Source organism: Heterodontus francisci, chromosome 4 (assembly GCF_036365525.1).
Source record: "Heterodontus francisci isolate sHetFra1 chromosome 4, sHetFra1.hap1, whole genome shotgun sequence".
Taxonomy (NCBI): domain Eukaryota; kingdom Metazoa; phylum Chordata; class Chondrichthyes; order Heterodontiformes; family Heterodontidae; genus Heterodontus; species Heterodontus francisci.
Genome location: NC_090374.1, coordinates 194,030,432 through 194,056,384, shown reverse-complemented (window position 1 = coordinate 194,056,384; position 25,953 = coordinate 194,030,432). Strand labels below are relative to the sequence as shown.

The 25,953-nt window shown below is 43.4% G+C and overlaps 1 protein-coding gene across 7 annotated transcripts in view; it reads left to right on the top strand.

Annotated features, from left to right (window-relative positions):
* Nucleotides 1-6,086: 6,086 nt before the first annotated feature.
* Nucleotides 6,087-25,953, top strand: part of LOC137369468 (receptor-type tyrosine-protein phosphatase delta) — a 618,622-nt gene continuing 598,755 nt past the window's right edge. For 3 of the 7 annotated variants that reach the window (XM_068030722.1, XM_068030721.1, XM_068030720.1), the window contains exon 1: nt 6,088-6,558. The gene's annotated coding sequence lies outside the window, so the exon portion shown is untranslated. Of the gene's footprint in view, nt 6,559-9,582; nt 9,654-25,953 lie in introns of all 7 variants that reach the window. The other 4 variants (XM_068030719.1, XM_068030716.1, XM_068030717.1 and 1 more) reach the window with 3 other exon arrangements.

Genomic DNA, 25,953 nt, shown 5'->3' with positions numbered 1-25,953 from the left:
GGGCAGCCTGTGCTAACTCTTGCAATACTGGCTCAGCTCGCTGTGCCTCAACTAGGGAAAATCCGTTGAATTCATTCCCTGGGTCTCCTAACTTTCTAACGAAAGTTTCGGACGGACAGGCAGACCTCATGGTCATTTGCCTGCAGTGCCAATGCAATCTCCTCTGGGGGAGCTGGTTTGATCATGGCTTGATCCACTACACATTCAGGGGCACTGCAGAGGACTGTCTCCTGCCACTGCCCTGTCTCTCTGACCTCCTGTGGTCTTTCACTACTGGGGGCGGGGGGGAGGGGGGGGGTTACCACCTTCACCCCTGCCAAATCATTACCTAGGAGCAGGTCAACCCGGTCTACAGGCCAGCTAGGGACAATTCCTGCGGTCACCGGTCCCGAAACTAGGTCGCACTCCGGGTGCACCCAGTGTACAGGCACAGACATACACTGCCCTCCAATACCATTCACCACCATTCCGGAGTTCACTGCACTCTCTGGGGGAAAGGTCAGGCCTTTTCCCGGTAAAAGGGATCTGATGTCCCCTGTGTCCCTGAGAATCACTATGGGCTTGCTTGCCCCACTCGAGGGGTATGGGGTTACTTTCCCTTCAAACACAAAACTCCGGTAATCATATTAACCTTTCCTGCACTGGCCAAAGTAAACTTCCTGGGTTGCACTCTCACTGCATTTAAAGCCACAGCTTGTTCTGTTCTGCTGTGCTTTCCATAAGGGTCCTTGTTTAAGAAGGGTAGCAGGGATAATCCAGGTAATTATAGACCGGTGAGCCTGACGTCAGTGGTAGGGAAGCTGCTGGAGAAGATACTGAGGGATAGGATCTATTCCCATTTGGAAGAAAATGGGCTTATCAGTGATAGGCAACATGGTTTTGTGCAGGGAAGGTCATGTCTTACCAACTTAATAGAATTCTTTGAGGAAGTGACAAAGTTGATTGATGAGGGAAGGGCTGTAGATGTCATATACATGGACTTCAGTAAGGCGTTTGATAAGGTTCCCCATGGTAGGCTGATGGAGAAAGTGAAGTGGCATAGGGTCCAGGGTGTACTAGCTAGATGGATAAAGAACTGGCTGGGCAACAGGAGACAGAGAGTAGCAGTGGAAGGGAGTTTCTCAAAATGGAGACGTGTGACCAGTGGAGTTCCACAGGGATCCGTGCTGGGACCACTGTTGTTTGTGATATACATAAATGATTTGGAGGAAAGTATAGGTGGTCTGATTAGCAAGTTTGCAGACGACACTAAGATTGGTGGAGTAGCAGATAGTGAAGGGGACTGTCAGAGAATACAGCAGAATATAGATAGATTGGAGAGTTAGGCAGAGAAATGGCAGATGGAGTTCAATCAGGGCAAATGCGAGGTGATGCATTTTGGAAGATCCAATTCAAGAGTGAACTATACAGTAAATGGAAAAGTCCTGGGGAAAATTGATGTACAGAGAGATTTGGGTGTTCAGGTCCATTGTTCCCTGAAGGTGGCAACGCAGGTCAATAGAGTGGTCAAGAAGGCATATGGCATGCTTTCCTTCATTGGACGGGGTATTGAGTACAAGGGTTGGCAGGTCATGTTACAGTTGTATAAGACTTTGGTTAAGCCACATTTGGAATACTGCGTGCAGTTCTGGTCGCCACATTACCAAAAGGATGTAAATGCTTTGAGAGGATGCAGAGGAGGTTCACCAGGATGTTGCCTGGTATGGAGGGCACTAGCTATGAAGAGAGGTTGAGTAGATTAGGATTATTTTCATTAGAAAGATGGAAGTTGAGGGGGACCTGATTGAGGTGTCCAAAATCATGAGAGGTATAGACAGGGTGGATAGCAAGAAGCTTTTTCCCAGAGTGGGGGATTCAATTACTCGGGGTCACGAGTTCAAAGTGAGAGGGGAAAAGTTTAGGGGGGATATGCGTGGAAAGTTCTTTACGCAGAGGGTGGTGGGTGCCTGGAACGCATTGCCAGCGGAGGTGGTAGACGCGGGCACGATAGCGCCTTTTAAGATGTATCTAGACAGATACATGAATGGGCAGGAAGCAAAGAGATACAGACCCTTAGAAAATAGGCGACATGTTTAGATAGAGGATCTGGATCGGCGCAGGCTTGGAGGGCCGAAGGGCCTGTTCCTGTGCTGTAATTTTCTTTGTTCTTTGTTCTTTGGTCCTGTCTTCACGGAGCAGATGTGCCTTGATTAACCCTTTCGGTTTTTCCTTTAGTTTCCAGTCGTCAGCTTTTAAATGCCCTGCCTTATTACAATGGAAGTACACAGGTCTCCAGGTCTCACTCTTGTTCACAGCACCTTCCTTTTTGGCTGGAGGAGGGCCCCCTGTGTCTCCTGCTTTCCTTTCTCTCCCAGAACTGCCTGGGCAGAGATCATCTTCCCACCCCTTGCACTTTTTGAATTTGTGGGAGTGATTAGGAAAGGTTCTTCCCTGGGAAACCGACTTATAATTTAAAGCAAACTCAACGCCCAGAGCGACTGCTTGCCAGGCTCCCTGAACCCGTTGCTCCTCTACATGGGTTTTTATTGAGAATGAGAGTTTTAAAATTCGTCTAACTTCTCTGAAAGTCTCAGAACTGAGCTGTACTTTAAGAGCCCTCAGCCATTGGTCAAAAGCCAGCTGCTTCCTTTTTTCGATTGCCAGATAAGTTTGATTAGCTTTCTTTTTGAGAGTTCTAAACTTTTGGCGATAGGCTTCAGGTACTAATTCATATGCCCCGAGGATAGCATTTTTGGTCAGTTCATAATTTGATATACACCTATTGGGCTTTTCCAGTTAGTTTGCTTTGTATTAAAAGGGTCCAGGTCTCAGCCGGCCATTTTAGCTGCCTTGCCAGTTTCTCAAAAGACACAAAAAACACTTCCACATCTTCCTCATTGAATTCTGGAATTAATAGAGCGAGATTTAGCAGTTTCGTACCCAGCCCTGAATTCTGCTCCTCCATATTGGCCATGCTTTCACTGGGTTTCTCTGTCGCCCCCTAGTCAACTCAAGCCGCTTCAGCTCTCTCTTCGGATTCTTTCTTGAATATTCTTTCTCTCTCTCTCTCTTTTTCTCATTCCTCGTCCTGTCTTTCATTTTCTTCACGTTCCTTTTGGAAGGCTCTCTCTTTCTCTTTCTGTTCCATCTGGAAGGCTCTCTTTCTCCCTCTCCTGCCTCTCTCTCTCTTTCTCCTTCCCTCTCTCTTTCTCCTTCCCTCTCTTCTGATTGAAGTTTCCTTTGTTCCAGTTGTATCTTTGCAAGCAGTACCCTGTCTGGGTCTTCTTTGAACACTGTTTCTGCTTCTTCAGATGCAAGGGAAAAATGGTTGGCCACTAGCCTTAGGAGTTCAGACTTCCTAGCCTTGCCACGTACAGTGATCCCACACTGCTCAGCCATTTTTTCCAACTCCTCCATAGACAGTGCTTTTGACTTATCCCAAGCTACTTCACCCTGGTTTGGAGAGCTATTCACTTCAGTTGCGGACATGTTAGGATTCAATCACACACAACCACAAGAAAATCTGTATTGAAATCTTGCTCTTTTTTTTGATTGGGAACAATTTGGCTTCTCAACACCAATTTATCTCGTTTGTCTGTGGGTAAAATCTTGGACACTAGCACCCAAATTTCTGTTACAACCAGGTGAGAAAGATGTCTAGGAGTCTTTTAACATCTTCACCTGGTCTTATTGTAACAGGGTTTGATTTTTAAATACACTGTGTTTTGAGCTCCCCCTTTGTGAATTCTTGTTCACCACTTTCCAATGAAAGGGCAAAGAAATGAGCATAAACATCCTTTCTTAGGTTTAAAGAAGAAAAATTTATTAAACCTTAAATTTAAACTCTAATTCTGTTAATGCCTACGGATACACGCCACATCCCCACACTAGCATGCATACGCAATATACACATGCAAATCGGGCCAGAAAAGAGCAGAAGAAAAAATAAAGTAGAGAGGTTTGAGGCAATCTCTGAAGAGGGGTTTTTATTGTGCTTCAAACTCACTGTAGTCCTTGATTGTAGGTAGTCTTGCTTTTTGTTAGGGCCCAGTATTCTTCTTAAACCTTGTTCACTGTAGGAAACTTTTCTCTCTTGGGGTTTATGTGTCTTCAATAGGTCTTTAGTTCCATGAGAAAGAGATGAGAGCAGACAGGAGAGAGATTTTTTTCAGTTCAGGAGCAAAGAGCTTTCTGAGTTTCAAACACTCTGTGGTAAGTTCACATTCAAACAGCCAGTTAGTCGTGCAACTAAACTGGCCTGACCACGTCTTCTGTGTATTGGAGAAGCAGGGACTGGGTCCTTTGTTCCAACACTGTCTGCTAGTATGCAAGAAAGGTCTTTCCGGTGAGGGGCCTGGCAATTCCTTGTGATAGGCCCTCTTTTCCTCCTAGCAGCAATTTTAATTTTTAATGTTCATGTGGCGAAATAACGTATGCCTCATTCTTGGCAGGTGGGAGCCTGTATGACACTTTCATTTTGATGTTCAATAATTTCTCAACTTACGAGGGAAGCTCAGTAAGTTGAGAGATGCCAACGCCTCGTCACTGTCTGTATTGAGGAATGGAATATCTTCACTCAGGACTGCCCTGCACATGTATTTCTGCCCCTTTTTTGCCCTCTCTAAAGACATGTTTAGTGCAAATGGAGCAAAATATATGCATGGCTTGACTGACATCCAGTATTGAATGAGTAGAAATAATGACAAATTAAATGGGGAAGACCAAAGCCATTGCGTTCAGAGCCCAGCACAACCACTGTTCCCAACTCACTCCATCCCTCCCTCTGTCTACTATCTTGGGCTGAATCAAACTGTTGGCATCCTATTTGACCCTGAGATGAGCTTCTGACCACATATCCACTCCACCACCAAAACCCTCCACTACAACCTCTATAACATCACCCGTCTCTGACCCTGCTTCATTTTAATGTTGCTGAAATCTTCATCCATGCTTTTTTAACCTCTAGACTTGATTTTTACAATGCTCTCCTGGCCAGCTCCCACTTTCCTCCCTCATTATACTTGAGCTCATTCAGAAATTTGTTGCCTGATTCCTAACTTGCACCAAGTCCCGGTCACCTATCACCCTATTGATTGCTGATCGACATTGGCTCCGATACGGCGATGTCTCAATTTAAAAATTCCCATCCTCGTTTCCAAATCTGTCCATGGCCTTACTCCTCCCTATCTGTGTCACTTCCTTCAGCCCTATAACCCTCTGAAATATCTGCACTCCTCGAATTCTGGCCTTTTGTGTATTCCCAATTTTAATTGCACCACCATTGGTGGCTGTGCCTTCAGCTGCCTGGGCCTTCAGCTCTGGAATTCTGGAATTCCCTTCCTAAACCGCTATGCCTCTATACCACTCTTTTTGACCCTTTAAGGCACTCCTTAAAACCTACCTCCTTGACTGAGTTGCCTCTCCTCATATCTCCTTCCATGGCACAGTGTCAAATTTGTTTTGATAACACTCCTGTGAAGTGACTTGGGATTTTTTGCTATATAAATGCAAGTTGTTTTTGTTATCCTCCTTTAAGTCACTTCTTGAAACCTATCACTTTGACGGAGCTTCTGATCATCTGTCGGAATAACTCCATGTGGCGTTTTAATAAAATTGCGTCTGATCCGCTCCTGTGAAGAGCCTTGGGTGGTTTTACTACTTTAAAGATGCCATGTAAATACAAATTCCTGTTGCTAAGAATCAACATTTTCAGGCTATGCATTTATAATTTCCCAGTTTGATTCTAATTGTGTTCTTCTGCGAATGGCTGTACAGGGTTGAGACGAAGTGTAGTATTGGTTATATCTCATTTCTGGTTTGATATCTAGCCAGTGCGTTTCTGTGCAGCGAAAAGCCCGAGACTGAGAGGCTGCTGCTGCTTATATCCGATTCACTGTACTGAACAAAAAGCCTGCAGCTTACTTGAGTTGGTGCGTTGCATTCATGGGAGGCTGCTTATATATATATATATCTGATTCCAGAGGCTGGGCGTTCGTATTCTGGGAAGCTGTTTGGGCACTGGGTTTGTGAGCAGTCTGAGAAAGGGTTGTTGTGGGCTGGCTTGATGTTGGAGCTCACTGAGTTTTGTGTGTGTGTGTCTGGAGACTGAGAGTGGAGCGCTGGTGGATCCTGATGTGCCTGACGTCAGCGGACTGACCTCTCTCCTCCTCCCTCCAGAGTGCCTCGGAGATTCAGAGACTGTGTGTGTGTGTGTGTGAGAGAGAGAGAGAGTGAGTGAGTGAGGAGATCCTGGAGAGAAGCGCCGCCCGTTTGCTCTCAAAGAAAAGCCATGTCTGGGATCCGCACGGTGCAGCACTGAGAGCAGCAGACAGACACATTGGGGATTCCTGGACACACTGACTGGCACTTTGAGCGCTGTTCCCCCACCCCCCTCTCTTTTTTTAAATGACATTCTTTCTTCCTCTCGCCGTTTTGCTTCCGCCCGGTGTGCCTGCCGAGGAAGGTGCGAGCCGCTTCGATGTTGGATTACTCGGGGGTCGGAGCCCGCAGCACTGGATTAATGCTGGCAGAGCGCTGCCCGAGAGCGGCTGCTGCTACTGAGGGAGCTGGCAGGCTGAGGTAAACCCTGCCCCTTCTCTCCCACCTCTCCATCTTCTCACTAATCACTGTCTCAGCTTTGATTGTTGCTCTTTGCATTGGTGTGGGTGCAGCTTGGCCGGTCCTATTTGGAGTTGGGAGATTGTGTGTGTGTGTGGAGAGAGGGACGGGGATCATTTCACTGTTAGGGTGAAGCAAAAAAGTGCAGCAACAAAACTGCCTGTAAAATGTTCTTGGCTCCCTGGTCCTCTGTGTGATTTCCCCCCACCCCTCTCTCTCTCTCTCTCTGGCTGTCGAGTGCAAGAGCAAGAGGTTTTTTAAAAATTGCGAATTGCTACTGATTTGGAAATGGATTTAAACTCTGCGATTACCCAAAAAAAATGTTCTCAAGACAATTCCGAGTCTTGTCGTGTATGTGTGTGGAGAAAGAGAGATATTCCAATCCGGATTCTCCGCTCCAGGGACTCTCACATTCCCACCACAAACTGGAGCTAGACCTCAGCTCTGCTCCCGGCTCTGCTCTCTGCATGTGTTTTTTCCCCCCTCTGGACAGGGTTTAAAATTCGCCAGCTTCGCAGTCTCTCTCCTTTCTCACATTGTTCTTTTATTTTGTTTCGTATTCTTTCTCTTGCCTTTGCGTTCGGAACTCTGGTTCGCACACCTCGCAGCGGAAAATGGGGAGTTAAAATGAACCCTGTGCTCTCTCTCCCGCCGCCCCCCGGCTGAACTTGAATGAGAGCGGGGGCTGGGTGGGTGGATGGGGCCGGAGAGACGGAGTGAAAGATGGGGGAGAGAGAGTGAGGGAAGGGAGGGATGGGGAGGGAAGGGGCGAGAGAGAGTGGGGGAAAAGATAAGTGGGGAGGGAGGGGGAGGGAAGGGTAGAGAGGGAGATGGAGGGAGAGAGTGGGTGAAAAGAGAAGTGGGGAGGGAGGGAGAGAGGGAAAGTGGGGAGGGAGGGAGAGAGGGAAAGTGGGGAGGGAGGGAGAGAGGGAAAGTGGGGAGGGAGGGAGAGAGGGAAAGTGGGGAGGGAGGGAGAGAGGGAAAGTGGGGAGGGAGGGAGAGAGGGAAAGTGGGGAGGGAGAGAGGGAAAGTGGGGAGGGAGGGAGAGAGGGAAAGTGGGGAGGGAGGGAGAGAGGGAAGGTGGGGAGGGAGGGAGAGAGGGAAGGTGGGGAGGGAGGGAAGGTGGGGTGGGGAGAGAGGGAGGGGGAGGGAAGGGGCGGGGGAGGGGGAGGGAAGGGGCGGGGGAGGGGGAAAGAGAAGTGGGGAGGTAGGGAGAGGGGGTAGGGAGAGGGGGAAGGTGGGGTAGGGTGGGGGGAGGGAGGGGAGGGAAGGGGCGAGAGAGAGAGTGGGGGAAAGAGAAGTGGGGAGGCAGGGAGAGGGGGAAGGTGGGGAGGGGAGGTAGGGAGAGGGGGAAGGTGGGGAGGGGAGGTAGGGAGAGGGGGAAGGTGGGGAGGGGAGGTAGGGAGAGGGGGAAGGTGGGGAGGGGAGGTAGGGGGTGGGGAGGGAAGGGGCGAGAGAGTGGGGGAAAGAGAAGTGGGGAGGTAGGGAGAGAGGGAAGGTGGGGTGGGGAGAGAGTGGGGGAAAGAGAAGTGGGGAGGTAGGGAGAGGGGGAAGGTGGGGAGGGAAGGGGCGAGAGAGAGTGGGGAGGTAGGGAGAGGGGGGAAGTGTGGAGGTAGGGGGGAAGTGGGGAGGTAGGGAGAGGGGGGTGGGGGGAGGCGGCCGGCTCCTTGGAGAAGGGGGAGAGTCTGATGAGGATCTCAACTCAGATTTCACATTTGTCAAGGTGCATTAACACGTCCGGATTCTTTGTTTCTGTGACAACCACATGTGCAGTATGTTTCCACACGCATCTACTTTTAAAGTGACTGTTGGCAGAAGTGGGGGGTTATTAATTGTTACATGCGACGTGAAACCATTTTTCTGTCTGGAAACAAACTAACACTTTATGTACGAGGAGCTTCCCGTTCCTTGAAGTGGAGAGGGGACACACACAGCCTTTTCTGTATGTTTAAAGTTCTCCCCGTATTCACCTAGAAGGACGGTCGCCGCCGAGCTGGTTCCCCTCCAAGTGTCGGAGCGGGTCAAACGTGTCCCAAGGGGCTGTTTGCTTGTGTTAACTGTCTTGACGGTGCAGCTCTGGGACTGAAGCGCTTTGCCCCGGTCAGTTGGCCGCTTTAGCCGCTGTCTGTCAGTGAGTGAAGCGCTGTGGCCGGCTGTTGAGCCGCTAGGGGCCTGTCGACAGTCACTGCAAACACTCCCATTATTAGCTCCACCAGTCTTTCCCGCAGCTCCAACAGCCGCTAACTTTGCTAACTTTTCCTAAACATGACTCGGGGCCATTTTAAACATCAGAAGTTAGATAACATACATATATATGCACACACACATATATATATATCATGATACTTTATTTGCATATTTATATTTGCAATTTTGAGTAGCTTCCAAGTATTCATTTTCAGTCGGTTAAATATTACTGAACAGAATACAAAATGTTTATTTAAGGAAACAGCTGTCCCGTAGGCACAGATTATTTTGGCATCTTGAAATTCATTCCAGGAGTTTTGCATTTATATAAATAAATTGCCTTTTCCGTTGCTCACTGTATTTATGTTTGTCTTGGGAAGAGTGGGGTGGAAAATACACAGAAATAAAAGATTGAAGGCTTTACTGAACGTTAAACAAATTACTGAATCCTCTGACCCATATTTCCAATTGTGTAAACGCACGGTTGCATTTTCGGTAAATACTGCAGGTAACTGATGGTAGTTTTGTGACTGTTTGGATTTTAATTACAGGTGATCAGGAAAATGTGATTAAGTGAATAATTGTGCTGTTACACGATTGATTCATTTTCTTAAAATTGTTTTTTTATTCATTAAACATACATGTTTATTCTTAATTGCTTAATCTGAGCATGCAGAATGATTTTAAAAGGTGCTTGGTTCATCTGTGAGAAGATACAAATTAAACATGGACTGAATGTTAAGTGTGATTCTTTTCAACATTTTTGCTCATGGTACCTACTGTTTAATCTGTTTATAGATGGTTAGCTGTAGCTTTCGGAATTGAGCCAGTGGCGTGTTAGTGAAACAACTGCATATCTTTCTAAATGGGTAACTACAACCATTGGACTGAAATCAAGCCAATGATTTTTAAAAAAAAAATCACTTATAAATTATCAATGATTTTACAATCCAGAGCAAAAACTATTTCCCCTGACTGGCTACACTGAAAGCTTCTCTGTGACAGATCTACAGTAAAACTGAGAAATTTGATGAATTTTTGGAGCTGCTGAACTTTACCTTTTGCACCCATCCGACCAAAGGTTCAGCATGGAATCCAGAAGTTACATTCCAAGATCTATGACAGAAACAATGTTGTAAAAGTATAGCCTAATATTCCCAAGAAAGGGTTTGGTAGAAGGCAGTGCTGAACCACAAAAACAAAATTTCAAACAATGCCTTTCATGGAGAGCAAGAAGGCCCTTTATTTGTGCCCTGTCTGCTCTGTTTTTGATTTGATCAAGGCAAACACTATTTTGAATCTAAGTGGTATTCAATGAATGAAGTGTCTGTAACACCTTGTTGGTACAGAGTATTATATTTCCCCTTGATTGATGAATGGTTTGGTGGGTGGAGCTTACAGATACAGTCAAGACTAATAGCACACAGTAATTCCTATTCTGCTCTCCCTTGCTCCATTTTTCTCCCTTTGTGACTGTGTTTATGCACTGCTTCCATTTTGCTTCATGCACAGTTTTCCTTAATATTTTTGTTGCTGCTTTTCTGATGGAAGTTAGTTCCAGCACATCATTTTCTCTGTGTTTGAGAAGGAAATTGCTTCTGTGCAATGTTCTAAGAACCTTTCATTTTCTAAATGTTATGATTTTTTAAATCCTGGTCCAAATGTATCTTACAGAGAAAGGAAGCAAGTGATAAATGATACTGAAATGTAATTAATTTAGTAACAATTACATTTTATCCAAAACTTCAGTAGTAACTGAATAAGGTTTAGGAAAATGAATCAAGTGGAGATGAATAGCAAAATCCATTTTCTTTCATATAGTGCTTTAAAAGAGGTCACAAGCAATCAAAAAGAGCAACAAATGTGAAAAGTGTCTCCTGCTGAAATAAGTCAGTCAGTAACGTGCTAAAATGAATACCTCTTTAATTCGCACATTGTTCTGAACATAGCGAGATCTTGTGCAATAAAAGTGTTAATTGTGGCACTCGCCTCGCTATGCGAAGAGGTTTCCAATTAATTTCCAGTTTAAACTGTGAACTGCAAACTCAAAAGGATGGTTGACTTTTGAAGCTAGAAGAAACAGTTGGCTAATAATGCCTCTGCAGCTCAAGATTTGTGCCTGTTAAAACTGAATGTGACAAATGTGACCTAGTCTCACTGTTAGGAAATGCTACACATTCCTCAAATTACTACTGCTAACCAGTTTTCCCATTCAGTAATTCTGAATTTAGCTTTAAATCATCCATCAGTCTGTTAGTCCAAAGTTCTTTGAATAATGTTGATTGTTTGTATTCAGTGAATGGTAGAAACACCTCAGCTCAGCTTTATATTTACCATCGCAGTGATGCATTCCAATACTTTGGCAAGTTGTAATAGCCAGTTTATGTTCAGATTTTTTTTTGGAGGACAAAGGCTTGCATATGTAGAAATATTTTGGGACTTCATTTTGAATATGTTACATTACAACAAGGTTATTATAGGAGGTTGATTTGAGAAAAATATACAAAATAGATGTGTCCACTCAGAATTCACTCTTGCACATTTATGCAGTTTTATAATATCTTGAATTGTACAGTTGAAGTATTAGGTAGTTATTGCTGGTAATTGACACATCCTGCTGTTCAACAGCACCCAGTTACAAAAAATAGCTGCTCAGCTATTGCTAAATGCAGCTGTCCGTCTGTGAAAGATTAGATTTCATAACTGGTGATGAATGCTGGATGCCTGTAGCCAGTTGTGAGGTTTGCATGGAAGTCAGTAGTAACGACAGAGATTAGGGATTACTGCTGGTCTTTGGGGCAGTTGTGAATGAGGTGTCTTGAAAATGTGCACAAACCTCTTGCATTGTTGGTGCTTGTGAAAATCGGAGTGAGTTGGACAGGAAATCAATCACAAAAGTTATGAATAATGGACTGATTCAGGGTCTTCAGGGAAGGAGGGTGTTTTTATTCTCAAGCACTGAAAGCTTTTGTTGGATGAAAAGTTTTGCTTGACAATTAAACTACAATAAAGGCTTTACTTTCTCTGTGATTGGTGAAAACTTAAGATAGCAGGTAGGTTGTGTATTTTTCTTTAGGAGGCAGCAGTAGCACTTCTGTGTCTCAGCATTAGTACAGTGGGATTCTATTCTGTGTGGCTGGTATGAATTGACAGGAACATTGCACATGACCAAACTTGTATATCGTGAGACACCTAAATAAGGAAAGCAGCAACATGGAATTGAGAAATATTTGTTTATATTAGGGTTATATTTAAGTGATTCCTGAAGTGTGAACAGATGAGATTTTTTAAAAGGTTAAAGAATACTGTGAATGTTAGAACTTTTTCGTATGTGTGTTTGGTGACCTGAGTCAGTGTTTGATCCAGCTCATAAGAGCTAGCTGCTAATTATCCTTCACAGTTGGAGGAGCCTGTACAACACTAAATCAGCTGGTTTGGATGTGGAAGTGCCGAATATTGCAGCCCCTGGATGATCTTAATGCTCTGTTCACTGAAAAGAGTGCACCTATTCTATTATTCTATAAAACCAAGCATCGCTTTCTGTAAAGGACAAAAAGGAGTCCTCCCCGCTAACGAGAGGTTTCTGTAGGTACAAGCAATGACAGTGGGAAGACACCATTGCTAGGAAAATCACTTTGCAGAGAGCTTTTGTTTCTCCTCCCCCCCAGCACCTTTTTCTGAGACCGTACACTGATTGCTGTTCTCTAATATCTTTCAGGTAATTTAAATACTGGTCTGAAATAGGTTTTTTTCTCCTTATGGTTCAGCACTGTCATATCGTTATCTGGATGCGCTTAGTTATTTCCTGTATAGTGGCTGGACTAAATTATGGATGGATGTCTATTAATAAGAAATTACATTGTGCAATTACTAATATGCATATGCCTGTAATTCTGCCTGCTAAAGCAATCAGTGTTCGAGACGTACAGAAAATAATTTTTGAAGATATGGCAGCAGAGTTAAATAGTTTCAAAGCTGTACTGAAGGGCATGCTGGACGTGTTAACTTGTTCAACCATTTCTAACTGCTTATTTATACAAGACCTATATTTGAAAGACTATGTACAAGGTTCAAAGTATAACCACATTTAGGCTTGATTTCAACATTTGGTTAAAAGAGCAGCAGGAAACAGAATGGCTTTTTGTTGTTGCTTTTACCCTGTGGGCACAGTATTTTTAAAAGTTTCATTAATTATCATGTTCTGTTTTCTTTCATTTATGCGAGTGTCAGGTGACTTGACACTAATAGGGTTAATAATTATTTTTCACTTGGATTCTTGGATTTTTGGTCAGGCCTAAGAAAGAGTTTTTAATGAACAATTTAAAGTGGAGCTCAGCCTATCAAGTAAATTGTGTTTTTAAGGGAAATTAAACCCCAGTGGGGAAGTCATTCTTTTTATTGGGTTAGATGCTCTTCGATCTGTTTAATTACCACAAAGGTTTCTTGGATTTTTCCTTCTCCTCTGGCTGTTGCGTTCTGTGGTTGCTTCGGTCACCCGGGATCTGGTGACATATTTTTCTTGCTATCTTCTTCTTCTTCTTCTTTGGGCCTCCTTATCTCGAGAGACAATGGATACGCGCCTGGAGGTGGTCAGTGGTTTGCGAAGCAGCGCCTGGAGTGGCTATAAAGGCCAATTCTGGAGTGACAGGCTCTTCCACAGGTGCTGCAGAGAAATTTGTTTGTCGGGGCTGTTGCACAGTTGGCTCTCCCCTTGCGCCTCTGTCTTTTTTCCTGCCAACTACTAAGTCTCTTCGACTCGCCACAATTTAGCCCTGTCTTTATGGCTGCCCGCCAGCTCTGGCGAATGCTGGCAACTGACTCCCACGACTTGTGATCAATGTCACACGATTTCATGTCACGTTTGCAGACGTCTTTATAACGGAGACATGGACGGCCGGTGGGTCTGATACCAGTGGCGAGCTCGCTGTACAATGTGTCTTTGGGGATCCTGCCATCTTCCATGCGGCTCACATGGCCAAGCCATCTCAAGCGCCGCTGACTCAGTAGTGTGTATAAGCTGAGGGTGTTGGCCGCTTCAAGGACTTCTGTGTTGGAGATATAGTCCTGCCACCTGATGCCAAGTATTCTCCGAAGGCAGCGAAGATGGAATGAATTGAGACGACGCTCTTGGCTGGCATACGTTGTCCAGGCCTCGCTGCCGTAGAGCAAGGTACTGAGGACACAGGCCTGATACACTCGGACTTTTGTGTTCCGTTCTTGCTATACGTTTGGATAAATGATGGGCTTGCAGTTTCTGTATAATTCCTGTCCCCATTACATCTTTCTCTTTTAACTGTGAAACTGGTCTGGAGGGTGGGTGCCACAAAGAAACAATGAGTGTTGTTTTTCTACCAGTTCTCAGCAGGAAGTGTCAAACTATGGAGGACTGTAACAAGGAATGAAATGAAGAGATCGAGTAATCTATAATATGTTAAAAATAGTGAGTGAATGAGTGGTTAGAACATGCTGAATGTATTGCACCTGTAGGTGGCACTTTTAGGGGCCTGTTAGGTGGCTCATTAAGTCCAGTAAAGTTGCACAAACATTTTGTGACAGCCTCACTTTACACTTCTTCTCCTCTAGCCAGTTTGAAGTATCTTGAAATCAATCACTCCTTCTGATGTGCCTTCAATCCCTCACTTAAATTGTAACGCAAATTCTGAAAATAGCTCCACAGTGTTCCCTCGCCAAATCTTTGAAATGCAAATTGGAAGCGTAAATTCCCTTCACAAACAAAGGCATGTTTAAATGCCCTCAGTGAGACCAGCTGTTGAAGTGATCGTTCTCCAAGATAGTGAAATGGTATATAAGAGCTTTATATTCTGCTCTCAGATCAACGAACAGAAATTGTTGAACCCTCCCTCTCATATCTCATAAAGAGCACCACAGTATCCTATAGAGCTGACAGCGATGAAACTAATGTTGCCAATGACAATGACCAAGGCCTGTTTTTTTGACAGTTTGTAAAGCTGAAGCTTTCTTCTCCAGCCTTTTGTGAAAGTTGACTCAAAGACTGAATCCTTCCTACTCCCCACCCGCTACCCCCAACCAACCAACTGGGAAACTTACCCCTTCTCCTCCCCTCCCCCAATCACTGGAGAAGCAGCAAACATTGAAAACTCAGAGCGGAGAAATAATGTTCTCCAATTGAGATGGAAAAATGGACTTTCTCCCCAGCATATAAATAGGCTTACACTGCTCACCTTCCCAACATAACAGAACAATTGGCCAGCTGCTCACAGCATCCTCCTTTCCATTGTAAGGAAATGCTAGGTCTGATCAAGCATGGTGAACTCCCTCAATGATAGAAATCCACTCCAGCAGGATGGAAGAGAGGAAAGCCCCCCCACCCTCAAACTCGGAAATGAAATTCCATATTCAAACAAGGGATGGTATTCCTGCTGTAATTCTTGAAATGCTGGTGGCAAGGTATCCGTGGAAGAGTGGTTGTGCTGTCAGGGCTGTGGATGAGGTAACCCTTGGAATGGTAGAAATTGCAGTTTAACATTTTAACAGTGTATCCAAAGTGCGTCTTGTGATCTTGTTAGCCTTGACCCTCAATTGGCTTTTGGAAATCAAGTTTTGAGCTATGGTGGCTGACCAGACCCTGGAGACCCTGTGCACCAATTAAGTAATGTTGCTAAACTTTTGAATAGGTTGAAAACACATGGAAAATAAATCAGGTTCCCAATGGGTCACTGCCACTGGCGTTTTAATTTCCTTAGAAAAAATTCAGTTTACTGAAAATACTCAGCTCCACTTTAAAAGGCCATGGAGCCCAGGAGGGTTCCAGGTTTGACACTGGTTCTTTGCTGGGAAACTTGATTGCAGACAGAGCAGCTGTGAAAGCACTCCAGCTGGTCTCTGCCCGCAGGTTGGAAGGTGGAAAAATTATTCATTGATTTTGCTCCTGAACACAGCCCAGTAATCCTGTTGGAAAGTGTGCGTGCAGATATCGGGTGAGAACAGGATGAGTCTTGGCTCTGATAGTCACTCACAATTGAATAGTCTGCCGACATTCATCATAAAAGAAATAAGGATACTTCGTTGTTTAGCCAGCGCTTGTGGAACTATGTTCCAACACGGTTCAGGAAGGAAAGCTATTAATCTGGCAAGAATTAAAATCTGAAATTGAGTGTATTAGTTAAAAATGAAGAAATGGTGATGCTCTTTATTTTTAAAAAATAGGAAAGAAAAGGGTAAACAGAAAGCAGATGCAGTGCCTAATGATTTTTATAGCTTAAACTTTTTAAGTTTAATAAAGCTTTTCTTTATGCTTGAAAAGCTTTATGACAATAATGTTCAGTTTTTCAGCTTCGAGGTGTGAAAGCTGAAAGCTTTTACAAAAACGGCTGGCCCAGGGAGCTTGCAAATTGTTGGCACAGCCAGAAGTCTCAGGGCTAAATAGAAGATCATACTTTTTTTTTCTTTTAACTGTTAACCTGTGTCCAAACATTCCTTTGAACATCCTCCAGAATACATTCTCTTTTACTGAAGCACATCAAATCGCAGTTCTAATATGTTTTATTTTAAAAATGACAACCAAGTTAAATGGTTTTCATTCCTCAATGGAAATAATGGTGAAGTCAATTCATAAGGAAGCTGCTTATGATTTGCTGGTGGCAAAATGTAATAGATCTGAAATAAGAAAATGAGACTTATGGGTGGTAATGCAGTTTATGGAGTTATTCCATTGCTTTACAAGAGGTTAATGGGTTTATGAATACAGGAACAGGCATTTAACCCATCAAGCCTCTTCCGCCATTCAATGAGGTTACAGTTGATCTGTAACCGAACTCCATATACGCACCTTTGCTTATATCACTTTTGGTAGCCAAAGAGATTATCAATCTCAGTTCTAAAATTCACACTTGATCTGGTATCAATTGTCGTTTGTGGAGGAGAATTCCAAGCTTTCACCATCCTTTGTGTAAAGAAGTATTTCATAATTTCACTTCTGAAAGGTCAGGCTCTAATTTTTGGACTTTGCCCCATATTCCTAGACTGCCCAACAAGTGGAAATAGGGTAGATTGGGAGAAACTATCAGTTCCCCTTATCATGTTTATCATTGGATGAAATTTTATGCTCTTCCCTGTGACGGGTTTGAAGGTGGGAGAGCATAAAATTGGATGGGGTGAGGGTGGGGGTGGGGGGACCCTGCCCCCATCCTGCCTCCGCCGAAATTTAGTCCAGGTGGGAAGGCCTGTGAACGGCCTTCCCTCCCTTGCTGCCAATTGAGGCCCTAAACTGGGTAATTAGCCCCTACTTAAGGGCCTCTTCCTGCCGCAGCTGCAGCTATCTGTGCGACAGGCAGCCCTGTCACCTCACGGGAAGCACCGCACGAAAAACCATGCTGGCTGCTTCCCGGCTGTGGGGGTTGGGGGGGATTCCCTCATTCGAAGGCACTTAGTGCCTGAATGAGGGTCCCGACATCAGGAAGGGTGGGCCCACTGAGGGCCACCCCCCTGTCCTTGATGCTGACTGGGGATTTCCCCTGAAGTGGAGACCCCTGCCGCCAGCACAAAATTCCACCCATTGTATCTTTTAAATTAGCACAAAAAACACTGGATTGTGCTGGATAAATATTAACATAAGAAATTATTTGTACTGGAATTCATTTTATTCATTCTCATTCTCTTCCATTCCTTCCCCTCCTTTACATATTAGCTGCTTGTTGGGGACCACACGCATACATCAGTACCTCACCCAAATGGTCATTATTCATGGCTGAGTCCTGGCTGTGAGGATTTGCCAGCTATTTCATTCTGAGGGACTTCAGAGATGAGCCCTTCCCCTTATGACATCTACAAATGTCCACTTCTATTAGGCTCAGTGGATAGGTAGCGGGGGCAATAACCCTGAATGACTTGTCTTTCATAGCCCAGAGAGATGGAAGATCAATTAAGATCAGCAAACTCTGTGCAGTCCTGGGATTGAACTGGAGACCGTCCTGGTCTGAATGATTCAGTTATTTGGTGCATGGCCTCAATGAGCCATCAGGGAACCCTGCAACACTTTTCTCTGTTAGCAAAATTTTATATGGCACAAATGTTGCCATTTACTTTCAGTTATTTTACTGGAGAGGGATGGCTGCAGTGGAATCTTGCCAGTGGATAGTAAATTGCAATAGTTTGTGGCTCCTTGCCAGTGCTTCATTTGTTATTTACTAAGCACCTATCAATTAAATTGGGACTTGGAAGTTTTACACTTGTAAACTAAGGGAAATAGATTATCAAAGTAATAAAACTAATTTCATTAAAGAATAAATGGAAGAAAGATCCTGAAGAATAGTATGTTGATTTGGCTTTTTTGCAGTAGTTTTCTCAAAAGTAGTACATGAAGTGTACTATGTACATGAAGTGGCAAAATAAGTGAAATGTTTGGCTGAAATGGTCTCTGTGGTCCTGTTTGCACACACAATTCCCTTGATGGTTCAGTAGTTAAAAATGCACTATGTGGTCTGGCACTGAGCATTACAAACCAGGAAGTCTTAAGGTTTTATCACTGTTCTTTCTTAAGGGAGTTGATCTCAGTTGGGACAGATCAACAGGCCTTAGAGTTGGCCTTAACATCCTCAAGGTGGGAAGGGGCAGAAATTACCCCCTTGTCTTTGCCTGCCACTCATGATTGCTATGCAATGACTCATGCTTAAAATGCACCTTTGTTTTTTTTGTTCGTTAATGGGATGTGGCCATCACTGGTAAGGCCAGAATTTATTGCTCATCCCTTATTGCTCTTGAGAAGGTGGTGGTGAGCTGCTGTTAGGGAGGGAATTCCAGACTTTTGACCTAAAGACAGTGATTGTGACTTAGAGGGGAACTTGCAGGTGGTGGTGTTCCCATGTGTCTGCTTCCCTTGTCCTTAGATTGCAGGTTTGGAAGGTGCTGTTGAAGAAGCATTGGTGAGTTGCTGCACTGCATCTTGTAGGTGGTACACACTGCAGCTGCATTGCACCGCAGGTTGGAGGGAGTGGATGTTTGAGGTAGTGGATGGGGTATCAATCAAGTGGATTGCTTTGTCTTGGATGGTGTCAAGCTTCTGAAGTGTTGCTGGAACTGCAAACATCCAGGCAAGTGGAAAGTATTCTACCACAGTGACTTGTGTCTGGTTGAAAAGGCTTTGGGGAGTCAAGAGGTGAGTCACTCTCTGCAGAACAGCCAGTCTCAAGAAAAGATGCTCAATAATTTCCATCTATGCTGTCTGCGGCGCATTATGGGTATATCCTGGCAGGACAAAATTACAGATGCGGCAGTCCTCTCAAAGACAGAGCTCCCAAGTGTGTCAGCACTAATCAAACAGAGGCGGCTTTGGTGGATCGGACACATCCACAGGATGGAAGATGGTCACAGACCCAAGGACCTTCTGTATGGTGAGGTGGCTGGGGCCATATGACCAGTGGGGCGTCCAAAGCTCCACTTCAAGGATGCTTGCATGCGTGACATGAAGGCCCTAAATGTTGACTGTCGCACCTGTGAGTCACTAGCTGGCGAAAGAGGGAAATGGCGACAAATCCTGTGGGCTGGTGTGCACTACCATGATGACCAGTTGCTACAGCAGCTTGGCAACAGACGCCAACGTCATAAACAACAACTCACAGTGTCACCTGGCAGCTTCACTTGCAGCACTTGTGGCAGTAACTGCCTGTGAAGGATTGGCCTTCACAGCCATCAACAAAGGTGCACCAAGAGAAGAACCCCCCATGTAAACGGATTGCTTGCTGTGTGTCCATCATCTTTCGCAGATGGAAGGATGTCAACATATGAAAAATGGCCATTTAAGTAAGGTGTAATGAGGGTGACTGTGGAACAGTAACCAGAGATAGGAGTCACTACCTTTGGGAAAGGTTGGAATATTGATGGTGGATTTTCCACTGATTGTAAAGGGCTGGTGGGGTTGTAATGCATTACATAATGTGGTACTGTGCAGATTATGTACAATGAGAGCCATTGCAGCTGATTGTTAAGCTTCGCTTGCGCTGCCGGTTTCATGATTGGCCCAGCACAGCATCATTGTGCATGTTTGGAACCAATACTATAAGAAAAGGATTTGCATTTATATTGCATCTTTCATGATCTCAATATATATCAAAGTGATTCATAACCAATTAATCACTTTTGAAATGTAGTCAATGTTGTAATGTAGAAAGATGGAACACTCAATTTATGTGCCTGAAGATCCTACTACACAAGTAGGATGAGTGGTAGACTAGTAATCCAGAGACCCAGGATAATGCTCTGTGGACAAGGATTTGAATCCCACCATGGCAGATGGTGAAATTTGAATTCAATTAATAAATCTGGAATTAAAAGCGAGGCTAATAGTGGCCATGAAACCATTGTCATTTGTTATAAAAACCCATCTACTTCACTAATGTACTTTAGGGAAGGAAATCTGCTGTCCTTACCTGGTCTGGCCTACATGAGAATCCAGACCCACAGCAATGTGGTTGACTCTCAACTGCCCTCTGAAATGGCCTAGCAAGCCACTCAGTTGTCAAGAGCAATTAGGGATGGACAACAAATGCTGGCTTTGCCAGTGACACCTGCATCCCATGAAAGAATTAAAAAAAAGGTAGCGGGTATGGGGAGTGAGCAGGATTGGATTGGGTGGGATATTAAAGAGTACAATTTATTTCTTATGCTCATGTTCTGCATCGTAGGTGGGCGGCCATCCAGTTAACTAGGAAAGGAGGGGTGGAGTGGTTGTCACTGGGCTAGTAACCATGAAAGCCAGGGTATTGTTCTGGGGACATGGGTCTGAATCTCACCATGGCAGAAGGTCGAATTTGAATTTAATTAATAAATCTGGAAATAAAAGCTAGTCTAATGATGGGCATGAAACCATTGTCGTAAAAACCCATCCGATTTACTCATGTACTTTAAGGAAGGAAATCTGCCGTCCTTACATGGTCTGGCCTACATGTGACTCCAGACCCACAGCAAAGTGGTGAACTCTGAAATGGCCTAGCAAGCCACTCAGTTCAAGAATGTGCAATAAATGCTGGCCTAGCCAGTAATGCCCACATCCCACAAATAAAAAAAGGCCAGACAATGTTTTTTTGTTGGTTGAAAGATGACAGTTGGCCAGGTCATCGTGATAACTCCTCTGCTCTCTGAATTCTACCATTTAATGTTTTACACCCTCTTGAGAGAGCAGATAGAACTCCAGTTTAGCATCTCATCTGAAAGATAGCATCTCTGACTACCTTACTCCTTCAGTACCACATTGAAGTGCCAGCCTAGTGTCAAATAACTGGAATAGGGCTTGAACTCCTACCATCTGATTCAGAGGTGGGAATGCTACCACTGAGACTGGGTTGACACTTTCGTGAGATGAAGGTCATGTAATGATAACTGACACTGAAATGAAGTAAAACACGTGAATACTATTAAATACTAGAGGTGCAAGGGACTGGTGAAAATAGTTTTTTGTCTTTGTTAATTACTCTAGTATACTTTGAATATTTGTATACCAATGTATACACTGGCAAAGGTAAATTGAGTCAAGTTTAAAAACATACCATTTTCTGCTGCTGATGTCTGATTTACATGAACCTGCACTGCTTTGTTTTACTGATGTTTGGCAGGATCTTAGCATCAAAAATCAAAAATATTCTACTCCTCCTGTTTAATGTGTTGGTTTACACCTGTTTTGCAACAATGACAATTTTAGGGAATATTCTTGGATAAAAAAGCATCCCTAATATTCTTTGAGGGGTGAAGATTCTAAATAAAGACATTTTTTCAAAGTTAGTTTGGGAATTTTCTAATTATTCTCTGCCACATAAAGAAAATTAGACCAGAGTGAATTGAGTAGGGCTCATTCACATGCCTGGAACAATATAACACCTCATACCACCAGCTGTGATCTCCATGGGCAACTTAATATCTCTGTATGTTTCAAACAAATCCTTGCATTCATTAATTTCTCTGTTCTTTGCCTGCATTATTTGATGGATAAATTTGTGTTCTTTAGCATACTCTAGGACCTATGAGTTTAATTTCCTCTGTATGCTATATACAGTGAACTGGTTGATATATACTGGAGAAATTTCTGTCTGTGCAGCTTTAACCTGTTTATTTAAACTGATTCACAACTCTCAAAATGCTGGAATCTATCGACATGGGCTAATTGGGGCAATAAAAGTTGCACCCAGAGGAAATTAAACCTGCTGCTGGAGGTTGCGCACCAATATTCACTCCCTCCACCATCAGCGGAATGTGGCAGCAGTATGTACCATCGACAAGATTGTGTTGCAGAAAGTTGCCAAGGCTTCTTTGGCAGCACCTTTCAAACCCACGAGCTCTACTGCCTAGAAGAGCAAAGACAGTAGATGCATGGGAACACCACCACCTGCAAGTTACACATGATGACTTGGAAATATATCGCTGCTCATTCATTGTCGCTGGGTCAAAATCCTGGAACGCCCTCCCTGACAGCACAATGGGAGTATCTACACCACACAGACAGCAGCAGTTCAAGAACACAGCTCACAAACACCATCTCAAGGACATATAGGGATGGACGATAAATGTTGGCCTTGCCAGTGACGCCCACGTCATATGAATGAATAAATGAAACAAAAATTAGACTAGTCAACAATAAGAACATAGCAGTTGCCAGTAACCAGCAGCATTTCTTTCTTCAGAATAGATGATTTGCAGAAGCTACACTGTGATTGGCGATCACATACAACTAATTTCATCACTGTCAAATTCTGTGTGTTATTTGATTGTTACTTCAATCTGACACATCTAATAGCCTTTGGCCTTCTGGGTTGACATCTCCATCCCTTACTCAGATAATCAGCCAAAAAGCAGTTGTGCCCTGAAACTACAGTTTGCTTAGGCTTCTAAGAATGTTTATTTTTCTGCTTGCTGTTTTTTTGCTTTAAGGAAAGTTAATATGAAATGGCTCATTGAAGATTTATTTCCCTGATCAACTTGCATTGCTTTTTTAAAAAAAAAACGTTTTCGAATACTTTTCTTTAAACGTTTTTAATCATCTATCTTGATTGCTTCCAGTATGGTGAGGAAAACAAACAAGTATTTATGATAGCTGTGCACTTTACATCAGCTGAAGTGAGCTACATGGTAGTGTTGTTTTGTTTTGTGGTTCTATTTATAATTAGAGTTTTAAATGCAATGATACAGGGCTGCACATAATAACACCACCATTTTGGGAGATTACAACTATCTTTCTTCAAAGATCCTCCTTCAGTGCCTCCATGCTTGGTTACTGGATTTCAGCTGGGGCAGTGATTGGAATGCTGCAATTGATTTCTGCATTCCTGATATAGGGAAGGGTAAATTCAATTAGAGTTCGTACTGCTGATTGTTATCTTGTGACTCTGACAAATATTTTTGTGTGAATGTCGGATGAGGACAAAATCAGCCTTCAATTGAAATTAAAAATGGGGAGACGTGTGAAATGGGCTGCCAATTTGCGGCTGCCCATTTTACACAATCACGCAAAGTCGAAATCTATCCCAGTGACTTTAGAAGAGAAAAGGAAAATATCAAACAAGGAAAAATTTGCAATATGCTTACTCTGAAAGATCTTGCACAAATTTCCGTAAATGGTGTTAACTTTAGTAAAAAGGTTTAATGATTAGCCTGAGCAGCTCTTTACTCTACTCACTGAGTTTTGTATGTATTTCTCAACATTGAACAGCTGGTATTTTCTAAAATGATGGCACATAGAAAATACAAATTGTTACCTTGTTGGGCAGTGGGGATGGGGGCTGTTCTTTTGATTTATTAGAATTAACTTGACCTGTTTCTGACTTTCAGAGCAGTATGAAAAGGGCTTTTGTAAAATCAACTGAAATCCAGAATTGACAAACTAGAGCGCACAAGATAGGCTGAGACATGTTCAACAGATTATAGGATTTTGGCAGCTTTACCTGTTTCCATATGTATTTCAATTTCCACTGTTGAGTCCCTTGGTATTTTGAAAAGCTGGTTAAAAATGTCGATAGGTGGCTGTATGGACCCTGGAGGTAAATTAATTCGTCCAGGGTAATACACACTTTCTAAATGCATTATAACTTGGATGATTGTCCACTGTGTAACAGGAGCAGCTATAAATGTCTGAACTGTAAGAGATTCTTCAGCAGTGCAATCAACCCTTGACCAAGGTACAACACACCCCACTACTTTGTTTTTGTTTTGTTTTCCAGTGAGAAATAATTAGTCGATAATAACTAAATCTGATGGTACCTGCTTGCAGACTTGAGTTTTTAAGGTTTTAAAACTGATTCTGCTTCCAGATTTCTCCCCTCTCCTGAATGTGCTCATGCACTGTTTCACAGCCAGTGACAGCTCTCTATTACCTCACGCAAGGCACCTCACTCATTTCACATAGTAACCTGGGCTGCCCTTTGTTACTTTACTCAAGTAACCTGGGACTGAGGCAATTAATTTGAACTACCCTAATCACCTCACCAAATTAGGCTTTCTTCAATTATAATTCTGGACAGTGAATGCTGTCAGGCCTTTCGTTCATGGTGGGCACCACAGCCAAGCCTGTTCCTGTCCTCCAATGAGTTTACATGTATACGTTCTGAAGGGGTTACTGGATACTGAGCAGTCAGGAGTAGGAACCCCATTTGAATTTTCCACTTCCTACGTCTGACTAATCATGCCCTAACCATCATTCCTGGGTAAAATCAGCATAGACTGGAGAATGGAACCTGGGAACCTCCTAGTCTAATATAAAAGCAAAATACTGCAGCTGCTGGAAATCTGAAATAAAAACAAAAAGTGCTGGAAATTGCTCAGCAGGTCTGGCAGCATCCATGGAGAGAGAAGCAAAGTTAATGTTTCAGATCAGCGACCTTTCATCAGAATGTTAGTCTGCATGGCTCAACATCACACCAAGCAATGTACTTGTCCACTGAGCTATTCGGGAACTTCCCGTGTCAACTTCCATATTTAAATACTGACCTTTGGTACAGTGCAGATTAACAAAGATAAAATAATCCCATAGAAGATTTTTAAGAAAAAGAACTTGCATTTATGTAGGGACCTTTTCACAACTCGAGGATGTTCCGAAGTGCTTTATAACCAATTCAGTGCTTTTTAAAGTGCAGTCACTGTTGTAATACAGGAAAACAGACACTAAATGTAAGGAACTATTTTTAGGAAAAGCAGTGGTGGACTACTTCAGAACACATATTGCAATGATTACATTGCAGTGGATAATAATTAATAATAATGATCAATTAAAATATACAAAATTTTACCATGTGTACTTAATATAAATGCAAATATATAAATTTATTTTACTTCTGTTTAAGTTGTTCCTGATCACTGTAGGCTTCCCCAGTTCTATTACTTCCTCCCCTGTCCAGAACTCTCTGTTCTGACTCTGGCATCTAATGCATCCCCCTCTGCTCACCCCAACACTGGAGACCCTGCCGAGGCCCATGCTCTGGAATTGCCTCTCAAAGCACCCTGCCTCTCAACCTCTCCTCCTTTAAGACCATCATTGAAACTTCCTTGATCAAGTTTTTTGTCCTTATTTTGTCCTTATAGCTTCTGCTTTGATTTGACATCACTAATATAGCCCCAGTTTAGCTCAAATGTGCTTAAATAAGCTATGCAGCTGAATGCGTGAGTGAAGAAAATTGGAACCTTTACAGAGCAGAGGTGGATGTGTAACCACCAAAATCCACCTTTCTTGATCGGGTTGTTGACATAATCTATTGATACTGAAAAAAAGACCATGTCCAGTTCTCCCTGTACCTGGTTGCTGTGGTTAGATTGTAGCTGTAAATGTGTGGTATCAACAACAACTTGTATTTATATAGTGCCTTTAACATAATAAAAACAGCCCAAGGTGCTTCACAGGCGCATTACAAAGCTAACTATGACACCGAGCCATATAAGGAGATACTAGGTCAGATGACCAAAAGCTTGGTCAAAGAGGTAGGTTCTAAGGAGTGACCTTAAAGGAGGAAATTGAGATAGAGGGGTGTATTTTTTTTTAGAGATATAGCACTGAAACAGGCCCTTCGGCCCACCGAGTCTGTGCTGACCATCAATCACCCATTTATATTAATCCTACACTAATTCCATATTCCTACCACATCCCCACCTGTCCCTATATTTCCCTACCACTTACTTATACTAGGGGCAATTTATAATGGCCAATTAACCTATCAA